This window comes from Carcharodon carcharias, chromosome 6 (assembly GCF_017639515.1).
Source record: "Carcharodon carcharias isolate sCarCar2 chromosome 6, sCarCar2.pri, whole genome shotgun sequence".
NCBI classification, from domain to species: Eukaryota; Metazoa; Chordata; class Chondrichthyes; order Lamniformes; family Lamnidae; genus Carcharodon; species Carcharodon carcharias.
The window spans coordinates 616544-626133 of record NC_054472.1 but is presented as its reverse complement, the minus strand read 5'-3'; the positions used below and the strand labels follow the sequence as shown (position 1 = coordinate 626133).

At 43.1% G+C, this 9590-nt stretch overlaps 1 pseudogene; it reads right to left on the bottom strand.

The window, feature by feature from the left end:
- Window positions 1–2806: 2806 nt before the first annotated feature.
- On the bottom strand, window positions 2807–3237 carry LOC121279244 (annotated as a pseudogene).
- Between the last annotated feature and the right edge of the window lie 6353 nt (window positions 3238–9590).

Genomic DNA, 9590 nt, shown 5'->3' with positions numbered 1-9590 from the left:
TTGGATATCCTTCCTCCCACTCTGCTCCCTGAACTAGGCCGCGAATCCTCGAGGTCAGGGTTTTATACTCACTTCTTTGGAACTCTGCCCTCCGACTCTGCTCCCTGGAACTAGGCCGCGAATCCTCGAGGTCACGTTTTTATACTCACCTCTCTGGAACTCCATCCTCCGACCCTGCTCTCTGGAACTAGGCCGCGAATCCTCGAGGTCAGGTTTTTATACTCACCTCTCTGGAACTCCACCCTCCGACTCTGCTCCCTGGAACCAGGCTGTGAATCCTCGAGGTCAGGTTTTTATACTCACCTCTCTGCAACTCCACCCTCCGACTCTGCTCCCTGGAACCAGTCTGTGAATCCTCGAGGTCAGGTTTTTATACTCACCTCTCTGGAACTCCACCCTCCGACTCTGCTCCCTGGAACTAGGCTGTGAATCCTCGAGGTCAGGTTTTTATACTCACCTCTCTGGAACTCCGCCCCCCGACTCTGCTTCCTGGAACTAGACCGCGAATCCCTGAGGTAAGGTTTTTATACTCACCTCTCTGGGTATCCGCCCTCCGACTCTGATCCCTGGAACTAGGCCGCGAATCCTCGAGGTCAGGGTTTTATACTCATCTCTCTGGAACTCCACCCTCCGATTCTGCTCCCTGGAACTAGCCGCGAATCCTCGAGGTCAGCTTTTTATACTCACCTGTCTGGAACTCCACCCTCCGTCTCTGCTCCCTGGAACCAGGCTGTGAATCCTCGAGGTCAGGTTTTTATACTCACCTCTCTGGAACTCCACCCTCCGACTCTGCTCCCTGGAACCAGTCTGTGAATCCTCGAGGTCAGGTTTTTATACTCACCTCTCTGGAACTCCACCCTCCGACTCTGCTCCCTGGAACCAGGCTGTGAATCCTCGAGGTCAGGTTTTTATACTCACCTCTCTGGAACTCCACCCTCCGACTCTGCTCCCTGGAACCAGTCTGTGAATCCTCGAGGTCAGGTTTTTATACTCACCTCTCTGGAACTCCACCCTCCGACTCTGCTCCCTGGAACTAGGCTGTGAATCCTCGAGGTCAGGTTTTTATACTCACCTCTCTGGAACTCCGCCCCCCGACTCTGCTTCCTGGAACTAGACCGCGAATCCCTGAGGTAAGGTTTTTATACTCACCTCTCTGGATATCCACCCTCCGACTCTGATCCCTGGAACTAGGCCGCGAATCCTCGAGGTCAGGGTTTTATACTCATCTCTTTGGAACTCCACCCTCCGATTCTGCTCCCTGGAACTAGCCGCGAATCCTCGAGGTCAGCTTTTTATACTCACCTGTCTGGAACTCCACCCTCCGACTCTGCTCCCTGGAACCAGGCTGTGAATCCTCGAGGTCAGGTTTTTATACTCACCTCTCTGGAACTCCACCCTCCGACTCTCCTCCCTGGAACTAGGCTGCAAATCCCCGAGGTAAGGTTTTTATACTCACCTCTCTGGAACTCCGCCCTCCGACTCTGCTCCCTGGAACTAGACCGCGAATCCCTGAGGTAAGGTTTTTATACTCACCTCTCTGGATATCTGTCCTCTGACTCTGCTCCCTGAACTAGGCCACGAATCCTCGAGGTCAGTGTTTTATACTCACCTCTCTGGAACTCCATCCTCCCATTCTGCTCCCTGGAACTAGAATAGAATAAAGGAACACCTCTAAAGCGCGTGCAGGAGCAGAGGAATGCTCATAAGTCATTGAAGGTGACAGGACAATGAGTGGTTAATAAAGCATATGGTATCCTAGGCTTTATTAATAGGGGCATAGAGTACAAGAGCAAGGCGGTTATGTTGAACTTGTACAAGACACTAGTTCAGCCCCAGCTGAAGTATTTCATCCAGGTCTGGGCGCTTCACTTTAGGAAAGATGTGAGGACATTGGAGAGAGTGCAGATAAGATTCCAGAAAATGGTTCCAGCGATGAGGAACTTCTGTTACGTAGAAAGATTGGAGAAGTTGGAACTGCTCTCTTTTTTGAAGGGATGGGTGAGAGGGAATTTGATAAAAGTATTCAAGAACATGAGCGAACTGGACAGAGTGGATAGGGAAAAATTGTTCCCTCCCGTGAAATGAGCAAGTACAAAGGCACAAATTTAAAGTAATTGACAAATAAAGCAAAAGAAATATGAGGAAAAGCTTTTTCACGTAGTTAGTGGTTAAGTTCTGAAATGCACCGCCTGAGAGTGTGGTGGAGGTAGGTTCAATTGAGGCATTCAAAAGGGAATTAGAATGTTAACTGAAAAGCAAGAATGTGCTATATTATGGGGAAAAGGCAGGAGAATGCACTCTGTGAATTGCTCATTTGGAGAGCCAGTGGGCCGAATGGCCTCCTGCATGGTAACAATTGTGTGATTCTGAAACAGTTACTTTAATTACATGGATCAAAGGTATCAAGCAGCTCCCTGACTCAATATATTTATCTGAAAATAGGTGAGTGATGGAGCAGGGACGTTTCATGATAAGTCTGTAGACTTACAGCATGTTAGGTCATCTCAGCTGGGATGGTCATGGAAAAATGCAATTCCCAGCTACTCTATTTCTCATCCAGAACCACTAAGCTACAGTAACAAATTCCACTCAAAGTCACCCACTATCCTGACTTGCTATTTATATAGTGGGATCAGTGAAATATATTAGGTACCACTGATGACAACCTTCCGTCTCATAAGAAGATGGTTTTCGTGGTAGCCAACTATGTTAAGCATTGCCTGGGGTGGCTCAGGAGTCCCACTGTGGCATGGCTTGTTAATGTTGAATTTAGTTTTATTTACACAACATTTCCATTGTAAACTGTTTACTTCAGAGGGATGAACCTGGAGAAGTGAGTGGCACCGATACCAGGTCTGCCGTGCTTGAAGGTGATAGAGAACTCTCCAAGATAATGGCCAATCATTTCATGCTTGATTTCAACCTGGTTAAAGGTTTTCCCATTGTACACGCCAGGCATGCTGCCGACCATCTCTGGGAGGATAACCATATCCCGAAGATGGGTCTTGACAACCTCTGGTTTCTCCATTGGAGGAGCTTCCTTTTGCGCCTTGTGCAGCCTTTTCAGGAGGGACCGCTGTTTGCGGCGAAGGCCTCTGTTCACATGCCTATGCTGATGAGCACAGTACAACTACATCAGCTGTTCATAAGACATGTCGAGGAGCGATCCAGGTCAACACCTCTGTAGGTAAATTTCCTGAAAGTTCTTTTCTTCTTCTGTTCTACTTGGTCAGCCATTTTCACCCAGTCTCACTGGAATTGTGTCACAATGAAATGCATGCTTTAAATTGTCTTTAAAAGCACAGCTGTCCCCAACTGGGGAAGGATCATTGTCAGAGTATATAAACCAGTTCTCTCTGAGTGTCTGGGAGGAAATGGGAGTGAACTTGCTTTGCTGTCTTGGAAACAAAACTTGTTTTAAGGTACAGGCTAGCTTCAGACTCATTCTTCCTCAATATAGTTATTGAATTTAACATGGCTGCTTCTGCTTATATGCTGCAGAGGAAGATAGTGGGCTGAGGAAGTGCAAGATTCACTGGCCTCTGTTTTCTTAGGACTCTCTTGTTGGCCAGCTGAGCTTTTCATTTCAGCTTGCCTCTTCCAGTGCTCCTTGAAACAGTCAGCTGCAGTCATGGCAGTCAGCAACTGCCTCTTGGCTCTTAGTGTCAAAATCCACCATCTTCATGTCTTGCTTGCAGATGTCCATGTAACAAAGGTATGGACGCCTAAGAGGTTGTGACCCAGTAGCCAATTCGCTGCCCAGGCGGTCTTTGGATATCCAGCCAAAGAACGTGGCCAAGGCAATGCAGATATTTTAGAAAGCACCACTGTTCTTTCATTGTTGCTGGGTATTCTGGTATTTTCTACATGGACTATAGAAGTTCAGAGAGATGACCCACCACAACTTTCTCAAGACACCTGTGTTGGGTGATAAATACAGCCTTGCTAAAATTTCCACATCCTTAATTATTCTAATTTGCTCTTTTGTAATTCAAAAAAAAATGAATTGCAAAAGAAATTAGGAACTTTAAGATACCCTTGGAAAATTATTATAAAAGGCAATAATTATCACAATTTAGTGTTTTTGAATACTTGTTTATTTCAGATAAGATGGCTGGCAGGAAGAAGGACATTCAAATTCAGGTATGAACCAGTTCATTTAATTTAAATGAAATTTTGAAATCTTGATAAATTATCAATAACCATATCTTTCCCCTACCAGATACCAATACACAATGAAATGGAGTGGAACGAAATGTTTGAAGCAAAAGGCTTATCAGGTTTGCTTATATCTTAACTTTGGATGTGGTTATCATACTGAGTCACTAAGTGTGGTAATCTTTATAGCATTTTTTCCTATTCAGTTAATTTTGCTGGCAGTGTAAGACAATAGGCTAGAAATGACTGTTGGTGGTGATATCACATGATCACTTAAACCCTTGTACTAAGCTCCTCTCTCTGCATTATTATAATGCTGACCTCTTTATTTTAATACAAAAGCAAAATACTGCAAATGCTGGAAATCTGAAATGTAAATAAGAATTCCAGAAATACTCAGCACATCAGACTGCATCTTTGGAGAGGATCAGAGTTAACATTTCAGATCGAGATAACCTTTCATCAGAAAAGTCATCTCGACCTCAAACATAGGGCTGGATTTTCACTGGAGGTGACCACAGGGGCTGTCGAGTGGTGAGGCAGACTGTTTGTTTAAAACGTCCGCCTCAGTTCTCTCGGACTTTGTCCCAGTTATTTTCTTATACATTAGTCTCACCACCCACCCACCACCCCCCCCACACCAAACCACATCCACTGCACATGCCCACCCACTTTCCCCCAATGACCCCTCACATCCTTCATGCCAACTATAATGGTTATTTGAAAAGACCCAAGGTGCAGGATTACGGGGAAAAGGCAGAAGAATGGCACTAAGTGAATTGCTCAGTCAACAAGGCAGTGCAGACATGCTAGGGCGAATGGCTTCCTTCTGCGCTGTAACAATTCTGTGATTTTATAGCACTGATATGCCTATTCACCCAGTATGCACTCTATAGAACCAATGAACCCTATAGTAACAATGGTATGCATGAAAATAATTTAAAAAGCAGTCATTCATAACTTTCTTAAAATAAATGCTTCTGCAACAACCCTACAGAAATGTAAATCAACCAGATCTTTAAAATATCAATAACAGAAGCTATAAGCACTTGACACCACTCTATTTGTGTGATTAAACATTGAGCCATTGACAAAATAGACCTAAGAAAAAAGCTTGAGCTTCCAATCAAACAACGTTTTCCCTTCTGTGCATCTGTTTCAACAAAGTTATGGATGCCTGGGCTCTCAGCCAAGCCCCATTATGCATGCTTGGCACTGAGGAAGTGAGTCAGGTCACTGAAGGTTATAAAGTTTGTTTCTAAGGGGGAAGTATTCCCTTACCCCTCCAATGAAATAAGTAAACAAAAGTAATATTTTAAGATATACTGGATCAGTTCAGTCACTGATGGCAGCTGATAGTCTGGTAAAAGGAAAGAAACTGATAGGAACTGTTCATGGGAGGTATGAGCCTGTTTCCTTATATAAAGTTAATCTGCAAAATGACTTAGTATACCACCACCTGCTAGTTCCCCTCCAAGCCACACATCATCCTGACTTGGAAATATATTGCTGTTCCTTCACTGTCGCTGGGTCAAGATCCTGGAACTCCCTCCCTAATGGCACAGTGGGTGTACCTACACCACATGGATTGCAGTAGTTCAAGAATGCAGCTCACTACCACTTTCTCAAGGGCAAGTAGGAATGGGCAACAAATGCTGGTCCAGCTGGTGATGCCCACATCCCATGAGTGAATTTTAAAAAAAGTTGTTACTGTGGGAGTTGTTCCTAATTTGCCCATTGAAGGGATAGATTCTCATTGGGAAACATTTGGCAGGTGATATGGCGTTAGCACCTCCAAGAGTTTCACAAGAGCCGAATGAAGTGAGCAAAATTGATATTATGCAGGGAGAACTTCCTGTATTGTTCCCAGATTATATAATAATGAGGTCTTAGTTTTGTAAGATGAGGTAGGATGAAGCAAAATCAACTGAAAGGGAGGATGATTCAGGTATTCAATCAGCTAGGACTTTTTCTCGGGTAGTTTGATGGGGATAAAAACCATGAAGAATAAGGTTGACTTATTTAGTTGATCATCTTCTTTAATTGAGGCCCAGCAGGTTGATGGTGGTTTGCAGGGATTCTCCCAAACATCATATTCTAAGGAAGATTCGGGAAAGGTTCCTGAATCACCTTAGAAATGACATATTAATGAGAAAATTGAGACCTCTTCAAAGATCAGCAGATGAGAAATAGACGTTAGTCCATCAAATTGCTGTGCCTCCTGGTTATCACGGGGAAATTTTAAAGATTGCACATGGGATTCCGATATCAGGTCATTTGGGATTAAGAGAGACTCAGGCTAAAATAATAAAACATTTTTACTGGCCGAGATTGTGTAGGGTTGTGGTTGAATTCTGCAATCACACGTCAAATGGTTGGACCCAAGCCATCAAATAAACCTGTTCTATTGATCCCTATACCCGCTTTCGATGAATCGTTTAATAGGGTTCTAGTGGAATTTGTGAGATCCTTACCTAAAACTAAAACGGGCTATCAATATCTTTTAACTATCAATAATTTATCTAAAGGGTTGCCAGAGGCCATTCCCGAAAGAAAGATGACTGCATAGATAGTAATTGACGATTAATTCAGGTTTTCACTAGATGTGAATTGCCCAGAGAAGTTCAATCTGACCAAGGGTAAAATTTATGTCACGGGTATTCCAGGAAACTACGTCCAGTTTGGGAATAAAACTGCTTAAGTCAACTGCATATCATCCACAGTCACAAGGGGCATTGGAAACATGCCATCAAATCTTATTATTATCAATAATATAAAATTATCAAAGCTTATTGCTTTGAATATCAAGAGGATTGGGATAGAGGAATTTCATTTTTAATGTTCACAATTAGGGATGTGCATAATTAATGAACAGGTTTCAGTCCCTTTGAGTTAGTCTACGGACAAGAAATAAGAGGACCATTTACATTTAAATAAAAATTTATTGGTGAGAAAGAGGAAATTACATTTTTTGTCTTTGTGCCCAAATTCCCAGAGAGATTGTCAAAACATGTACAGTTGCTTGAAAATACCTTAAGGTTTCTCAGCAGAATATTGCAGAGTTTTGTGGTAACCTAGTCAAATTACTAAAAGGATATGAATCCCTATGCAGAGACAGACTAGGATGAACTTTGTGGCTATGCATGATTTTGATTTTTTTTATTCGTTCGTGGGATGTGGGCATCGCTGGCTAGGCCAGCATTTATTGTCCAACCCTAACTGCCCTTGCACAGAGGGCATTTAAGAGTCAACCACATTGCTGTGGGTTTGGAATCTTGTGTAGGTGACCAGGTAAGGACAGTGGATTTTCCTTCCCTAAAGGGCATTAGTGAACCAATGACAATGTTTTCGTGGCCATCATTAGAATTTTAATTTCAAATTTTTATTGAATTCAAATCTGTTGTGGTGGGATTCAAAACCAGGAACCCAGAGCATTACCCTGGGTCTCTGGATTACCAGTCCAGTGACAATACCATTACACCACCACCTCACCCATTAAACTAAACCCTTTTATAGCCTGAACCCTGAAAAATTAGCTCAAGCCAGAGAAAACTCGACTTCATGTTGGATAATGATATAATTGAACTGAGCCAATTCTGTTCACAGTTGCATTGGTACCAAAACCTGAATAGAACTCAAAAGATTTTTCATTGATATTGTAACTGAGGCTGTTCAGGATGAAGAATGCACCAGCTACTTTTCAAAGGCTAACAAATCAAGTTATTAACGTACTATCAAACTGTGTCTAAATCAACAATTTATTTGTCTACAGCGACACTTAGGAAGACCATGTGAGTCACACCAATAAATTATCAAAGAGACGACTAAAAGCTGACTTAGTGATAAATTTGGCAAAAAGTGAATTTGCCGAGGCCAAGCTAATTTATTTGGAACATTTTGTTGGGTAAGGTCGAGTGTTGCCCAGCGGAGCTAAAGTTCAAGCAGTTATAGACTTTCCTATCCCTAAAATCAAACGGGAGATACTATAGTTCCTCAGAATATGTGAATTTCGCAGGAAGTTTGTCCAAATTTCAGCACAGTAGCTGCTTCTTTAGCAAAGTTATTGAAAAAGTTATAGATGCCTGAACAGAGTCGTTCAAGAGATTGTATTAATAAATGAGCCTGAGTTGGCTATTCAAAATTTCAACAAACCATTCAAAATAGCAATTGATGCTGGTGATGTGGGCATGGGAGCTATTTTGTTACAAGATGACCATGCTAATTTAGAGCATCCACAGTTGTTTTTCAAGAAAACTTAATCCTTGTCAACTAAACTGTCCCACAGTTGAACAGAAAGCATTAAGCATTGTTTGGCTCTGCAACAGTTTAAAACATATGTTTCTGAAAATGCTGGAGAAACTGATCTGCGCAGACCATAATTCACTTGTGTTTTTGGAGAAATTGTGGACTAAGAATCACCATTTGTTTTTCTAGAGTCTGACACCAACAATTGACTTTAAAATATGTTTATCACAGAATCAGAGTGCAGAAGAGGCCCTTTGGCCCATCGAGTCTGCACCGACACGTGAGAAACACCTGACCGACCTAACTAATCCCATTTAAAAGCATCTGGCCCATAGCCTTGAATGTTATGACGTGCCAAGTGCTCATCCAGGTACTTTTTCAAGGATGTGAGGCAACCCGCCTCCACCACCCTCCCAGGCAGTGCATTCCAGACCATCACCACCCTCTGGGTAAAAAAGTTTTTCCTCACATCCCCCCTAAACCTCCTGCCCCTCACCTTGAACTTAAGTTCACTTATGACTGACATTTCAACTAAGGGGAACAGCTGCTCCCTATCCACCCTGTCCATGCCCCTCATAATCTTGTACACCTCGATCAGGTCGCCCCTCAGTATTCTCTGCTCCAACGAAAACAACCCAAGTCTTTCCAACCTCTCTTCATAACTTAAATGTTTTATCCCAGGCAACATCCTGGTGAATCTCCTCTGCACCCCCTCCAGTGCAAGCACATCCTTCCTATAATGTGACGATCATAACTGTACACAGTACTCCAGCTGTGGCCTCACTAAGGTTCTAGACAACTCCAACATGACCTCCCTACTTTTGTAATCTACGCCTGGATTGATAAAGGCAAGTGTCCCATATGCCTTTTTCACCACCCCACTAACATGCCCCTTCGCCTTCAGAGATGTATCGACACACACGCCAAAGTCCCTTTGTTCCTCAGAACTTCCTAGTGTCATGCCGTTCATTGAATACTTCCTTGTCAAATTACTCCTTCCAAAGTGTATCACCTCACACTTTTCAGGGTTAAATTCCATCTGCCACTTACCTGCCCATTTGACCATCCCATTTATATCTTCCTGTAGCCCAAGACACTCAACCTCACTGTTAACCACCCGGTCAATCTTTGTGTCATCCGCAAACTTACTAATCCTACCCCCCACGGAGTCATCTATGCCATTTATA